Source organism: Ictidomys tridecemlineatus, chromosome 8 (assembly GCF_052094955.1).
Source record: "Ictidomys tridecemlineatus isolate mIctTri1 chromosome 8, mIctTri1.hap1, whole genome shotgun sequence".
NCBI lineage: Eukaryota > Metazoa > Chordata > Mammalia > Rodentia > Sciuridae > Ictidomys > Ictidomys tridecemlineatus.
This window is the reverse complement of record NC_135484.1, coordinates 126,776,733-126,784,098: the sequence shown is the minus strand read 5'-3', so window position 1 is coordinate 126,784,098 and position 7,366 is coordinate 126,776,733. Positions and strand designations below refer to the sequence as shown.

The window sequence follows — 7,366 nt, the reverse complement described above, 5'->3', positions numbered from 1 at the left end:
CACCAGTCATGTTGGATTGTGATTATCTTCATGACTTAACTTTATTACCCTAATGACTTAACTTTATTGCCTCTTTAATTTTTTTTGTTCTTTTTAGTTATACATCACAGTAGAATGTATTCTGACGTATTATACATATGTGAAGTGAAAGCTTATATCAGCTCAAACAACAACTAAGCTATGGAACCAACCTAATTGCCCTTCAACAAGTGAAGGGATTAAAAAACATGTGATATATATAAATATATATACACACACACACACACACACACACACACACACACACACAATAGAATATTACTCCATCATAAAGAAGAATGAAATTATGGCATTTGCCAGTAAATAGATAAAACTGGAGACTATCATGCTAAGTGAAATAAACCAATTCCAAAAAACCAAAGGCTGAATATTCTCTCTGATGTGTGGCAGCTGACTCACAATAAGGTGTATGGAAAGAAGAATAGAAGTACTTTAGATTAGACAAATGGTAATGAAGGAAAGGGAGGATGGATGGATGGAAATAAGAAGCACACCCAATTATTTTTAATATTTTTTATATGTGAAAGTGGAATGCATTACAATTCATATTACACATATTGAGCACAATTTTTTATATCTCTGGCTTTATACAATGTATATTCACACCAATTTGTGTTTTCATATATGTCCTTTGGATAATAATATCCATCACATTCCACCATCATTTCTTACTCTATGCCCCCTCCCTTCCCTTCCCACCTCTCTGCCCTATCTAGAGTTCATCTATTCCTCCCATGCTTCCCCTCCCTACCTCACTATGAATCAGCCTCCTTGTATCAGAGAAAATATTTGGCATTTGTTTTTTGGGGATTGGCTAACTTCATTATTTTCTCCAACTCTGCCCATTTGCCTGCAAATGCCATGATTTTATTCTTTTTTGTTGTTGAGAAATATTCCATTGTATATATGCCACATTTTTAAATCAATTCATCTACTGAAAGGCATCTAGGTTGGCTCCACAGTTTAGCTATTGTGAATTGTGCTGCTATAAACATTGATGGAAGCACACCCAATTTCATTGAACAATGAATACTCAGCATAAAGGGATTAGTAGGCCCCGATATAATAATAATGGATGAATTCACTACCTCACTCATGATAATAGAAAAGTCATCCAGTTAAAATATCAACAAAACATATCAGAGTTAAAACTACATTATAGATCAAATAGACATAAATATTTTATTTACAGAATATTCTATCCAACAGCAGCATAATACACATTATTTTCAGCTACTCATGAAACATTCTCAAATGTAGACTATATTTTAGGCAATGAAGGAAATCATATCAAATACAAAAAATGAATGTTTTTTGCATTTGTCAGATCATAATGGAATGAAACTAGAAATCAATAGCAAGTGACACTATAGGAACTATGCAAACAAATAGTAGAGATTGGACAATAAGCTTTTGAATAACCCGTGGGTTATTGAAGAAATCAGGGAAATTTTAAAAATTCATAGAATTAAGTAAAAATAAAATCACACCATAGCAGAATCTGTGGGATACAGTGAAGGCAGTTCTAAGAGGAAATTATGCATCCCAAGGTCTTAGAAATAACAGGAACAAGTATCTATGTATTAGGTACACTCATACATAGTTGGTGGGACTGCAAATTAGTATGACCTTCTGGAAAGCAGTATGGAGATTCTTCAAAAAATCTAAGATAGAACCACCATATGACCCACCTATCCCAGTTCTCAATATATATACAAAAGACTTAAGATCAGCATACTTTAATGATGTTGTCACATCAATGTTTTATAGTAGCCAATTCACAATAACCAAGCTATGAAATCAGACTAGGTGCCGTTCAAAAGATGAATGAACAAGGGAAATGTGGTATATATACACAATTAAGTCCTACTCAGTCATAAAGAAGAATAAAATTATGGCATCTGCTGATAAGTGAATGGAACTGGTGACCATCATGCTAAGTGACATAAAAAGTCAAAGCTTAAATATTTCCTCTGATATACAGATGTTAGTTCAAAATAAGAAAAAAAGAAAGAAAGAAAATGACGGGGAATCAAATGAAAATAGAAGAGAGATCAGTGGAGTAGAGGAAAGAGATTGAAGGGGAGGATGGAGGGGGATGGAATAAGGGAAGAAAGTGGAGTGGAATGAATGGACCTATCTTTTCTATGTACATATTTAGATATTTCAAAAAACTATAAGTAAACTATAAGTAAATAGTAGAAAGATCAATAGAGGGAAGGGAACAGAACAGGGTAAAGGGTAGTACTGGGAACTAAATTAGAGCAGATTATATTATATGCTTCTGTAATTATGCCCAAATGAATCCTAATGTTATGTATAAGTAAAATGAATTAATAAAAAGTGATATACAGATTCAATGCAATCCTCAACAAATTACCAATGACAGTATTTACAGATAGTAAAAACAATCCTAAATACACAAGATATACCAAAGAACCAGAATAACCAAAGAAATTCTGAGAAATAAAAGAATAAATCTAGAGATTTCACAATAGCCAATTTCAAAATATAACACAGAGCCATAATAGCAAAAACTGCATGGTACTGGCATAATAGGAGACAAGTAGACCAGTGGAATAGAATAGAGAACACAGAAATGAACCCACACAACTAGAGTCATCTGACTCTGAATGAAGATATTAAATGCATGCATTGGAGAAAAGATAGCCTCTTAAACAAATAGTACTGGGAAAACTAGATACCTGTTTGTAGAAACCTAAAACTATCCCTATATCTCAAAATACAACTCAAAATAGATCAAAGACATAAGATCCATCAATTTGAAACTCCTAGAGGATAACATGGGGGGAACAGTTTAAGATATAGGCATAGGCAAAGATTTTCTGAATAGGACCCATATAGTTCAGGAAATAATAGGAAGAATAAAAAAAATATATTGCATAAAATTAAAAACTTCTACAAAGCAGAAGAAACAATTAACAGATTGAAGAGGGAGCCTACAGAATGGGAAAAAAATTTACCACTTACTCTTCTGAACCAGAATTGATATCCAGAATATAGAAAGAACTTTTAAAAAAACCCTCCAAACCCAAATAACACAGTCAGTAAATGGGCAAATGAATCAAATAGTCACTTCTCAAAAGAAATATAAATGGCTAAAAATTACATAAAAACTCTTCAATAATTTTAGCAATCAGGGATATGCAAATCAAAACAGCATTGAGATTCCATCCCACCCCAATCAATGACAATCATCAAGAATGTGAATAAAAGTAAATGCTGGTGAGAATGCAGAGAAAAGGAACTATTATACACTGTTGATGGTAACATGAAGTAGTACAAACACTCTGGAAATCAGTATGGACTTTCCTCAAAAAGCTAATGAAACAACTACAGAACTACAATATTATCTAGCTATGCCACTACTTGGTATTTATCCATAAGAATAAAAGTCAGCATACTTTAGTGTTATATATAAATCCATACTTATAACAGCACAATTCAAAATAGCTAAGTTATAGAACTAGCCTAAGTATCTGTTAACAAATGAATGGATAAAGAAAATATTATATGTATGAACATAATATTATATATATCAAGTCTTATTCAGCCATAAAGAAGAATTAAATTAAAACATCTGCAGGAAAATGGATGGAATTGGCTAGTATTATGTTAAATGAAATAAACCAGACTACAAAGGACAGGTATTTCATGTTCTCTCTCATATGTGAAAGAAAAAGATGATCTGAAAGTGTAGGGAGTCTATGAGAGAAGAGAAAGGGAATCAGGGAAGAAGAAAGGGGGTGGAAAAGGAGGGTAATGGAGGGAAGTAAATGACAAATATGCTGCAAGGAACTCATTATTCTGTGTTATTAACGTGCACTAATACAAATATTAAAAAAAATTAAGAGGTTCAATCTCACGTTAAGTACTCACACATGCACACACACACACACACAAAAAAAAAAACAAGCAAACACAAACTTAAAGGGACATAGGAAACTTCTGAAAGTAATGGATACATCTATTAACTTAATTATGGTGATGATACCATAGGTATTTATATATGTGCAGTTGCATCAAATTGTGCACATGAAATATGTGTGTTTCTTTATATTTTAATTGTACTTCAACAAAACTGTCAAAGAAAATGTGATCAAATTAAATTCAAGAGAAGACTGTCAAAATATCAGGTTATATATTCCTAATATTTCTCTTTAGTCATGTTTAAAGATAACCTTCTCCAGAAAAATCAGATTAACTCACATTTAGAATAAATATATTAACATGGAAACACACATCCTAGTGACCTGTGTTTGATTTGATCTTGTTATTTTTGTCTTCTTTGTAATCATAGTATTTTTCATGTGACAATTAGTCTCACAATTATATCAAATATCTGAGGGGTAAAATTATTTTATTTTTATCCAAAAAAAAGTCAATACAAACATATTTCCTTTATCCACTTTACAAAATAATTTATAACAAAAGAGTTGCTTTTATTTTATTTTTTTACAGATTTTGAGGCTTTTCTATTTTAAAATATTTCATTATAAAAGTAACATAAGTAAAAGCTAAAATATTAAGGAAAGATAAAGTTTTCCATTCATTGCTCTGCCATGCTACTATAACCAGTTAGTAATTTCATCCACTTTGTCACATTCTAACATGTACTTGGTGTGTTACTTGCAACCAGGATCGCATAATTTTAATGAGTACAGAATATACCCTTCATAGATCTGTTTATTGACTATTTACTTTGACCAGAGGATGACAAAGGACAGCCCCATATTTGACTCCTGCTCTAAACTTCAAGTGATTCATGATTTAAGTTATAAAACAATACTGTTTGGAAAGTCTTTGTGCATATTATTTTCATATTTGGACAAATCAATAGGAGGATATTAACAAAAGAGGAATAAGTGGGTCTAATTAACAGAGATATTTTTAATGCTGAAACTGTCCCTCACTCTCTTATAATATTCAAGCTATGATATAATAAGGATGGTGGTGACAGGATGGAAAGGAAGGCCCAACACTCTCGTAAGCACTTCTCTGGCCCCTATTAATTCTGACATATGAATTTACACTCATGACAAGCATATTTTCAATTCTGATTTAAAATCAACCCAAAAGGAAAATAACAGTAAGTGCAAACGAAAAACAAACCCACTCAAATAAATCTTTTACTTTATACAAAAGATGGAAAAGCAGGCAGAAATAAACTCTCCACATTTCACAATGTACATGAAGTACCAGCTCAAGCTAGCTACAGAGGTCAGAAGGCCCTGGAATAGCAGAATAAGGGAAGAGGTGGTGGTTTCAACAAGGAGCCAGCAGCAGCAGGTGAGTGTGGGTGATGAAGAGGTACAGTGCTTCCACCCCTCTGAACACATCCTCAACATAAAAGTGAGTAAAACTGTCTCTAAACTGTCTCTAATAAGAGTTCTAGAGCAACAACGCTATGGTTTTAAGCAATACAAATTTTTTTATCTGAAAAAGTTTTATTCTTCAGAAAGAAAACTTATGGATTGAGAAAAGCTAAATTGACTCTGACTATCTCTGAGATAAAGGATAAAGCAGTTAAATGGGTCTCAAAACCAATATTTTATGAATAAAGTGTTGAGAAGTACAGATGTCATCTTCTAAGGGTAATATTCTGAGGGTCTGGCAGCATAAACCCTTCAGTGAGTTTATAATAGACTATTGTAGAATTAAACTCCAGGATGGCCAGAGTGAAAGACATCGGTAAATCCGGATTCCCTCGTAGTTTTTGAGATGCCTTCAAGATGTTCCTTATCCTTTGAGAGCTGAGGGAAGCAGAGATGGGTGTAGGCAACACAGTCTGTAACCCTTCCCCTTCTATCTCAGTATCAATCAGGCACATAAGCTGAAGTTCAGGTAATCCCACACAAATTACATCATACCAACTTTTACTCTCCATGAGGTCCAGATAAACCAAGAATGCTATATAAACTTGAGTGGCATCTCCAATATTTAATTCTATCATTTCTAAATCCTTAGGGTGGGTGCTCATCCAGGCGTCCGCCAGAGTCCACTTGTGAGCGCCGCCACCATCCAGAACACCGCCCAAGTCCAGACCCCACTACAGCCTGGGGTCAGCTCAGAATCACCACTCTCCTCCAAGCCCGCCCACGCGGCCTCCCTTGGTGCACTAAGAGTTGCTTTTAATGTATAATGTTATAGTAGTGCATGGTGACCATAATTTGGTTTTTAAATAATTCAAACACCACTTTCCAAGACTATTTTGAAAAATAAAACAAGGTGAAATTTTACATTCTTAATTTAAAAATAGCTTTTTTAATTTTGGATCTTGCCAGGTTCTCCCTTCATGAATAAATAGTACTAGTTTGCATAAAACTCAACCTAAAATGTTAGTTAATCTTTTCCTTCTTCTCTAGGACCAAGGTGTACATATTTTAAGGTAGGCAAAAAGTAGACAAATCATATTGGGAAACATAGTGTATGTTTTTTTTTTCTCTTCATCTTAGGATAGGTTACTTCTTCTATGCCATGCTGTTATTCTAATTCTATTGTGGGGGAATACTTCTCTTTGAATCATCTCCTCACTAATAAAATTCCTTAGCACCTCTGAAATATTTTTGAAAAGTTCTCTTATACCACTACAAGTGTTGATTCACTGCATTGATTGACACAGAACACTCTGTGTCAAGGTTTTCTCCCAACACTTTCTCTTATCATTCTTCACTTCAAAGCTACTCCTTCTTTCCCAGTTTGGAGTGGCAGGTGAGGGACAATGTCTGTATTCTAAGTTCCTTATTTTTCTTCTGAACTTTTAATTCTTCCCTATTATAGAAAAATCAATTTGCCCTTTGTTGTCTAAATCTCCTTTACTGAAAAATTCTCTACATATTGTTTTTCTCCTCTATTTGTTTTCCAGGCAAGTTCTTAACTATTGGACAGCTACATCTGTGTTTTCTTCCCAGCACCAAATTTGGTTGTCATCAGGGATCTATGTCCAGATGACCCAGGTTTTATACTGGTTTTCATATTGGCACAATCAATACCAAGTGGATAACTCTTCTGCCCCATTGGCCTTAAACCTCCATGATTTTACTCATTCATTATTGTCCTTAAATTACTGTTGATCACCAACCTACTATGAGACAACCTACTATGATTTTGGGGTTATCTGGAACTCAGAAAATACAAATGTGTGTAAGGTCAAGTCTCATTCTTCCACCTTCAAATAATTTATCACACAAGGAGAGAAACAAGCAAGTAGGAGACAATTAACACAGACTGTAGTAAGTACAACCATTGATCTGAAAAAGACTTCCAAAAACATCGAAGATTTTGTTCACAGCATGAATGTCACCTA

At 33.7% G+C, this 7,366-nt stretch overlaps 1 pseudogene; it reads right to left on the bottom strand.

Moving 5' to 3' along the window:
* Window positions 1–5,597: 5,597 nt before the first annotated feature.
* LOC144365807 (tRNA-splicing endonuclease subunit Sen15 pseudogene) lies at window positions 5,598–7,077 on the bottom strand (annotated as a pseudogene).
* Between the last annotated feature and the right edge of the window lie 289 nt (window positions 7,078–7,366).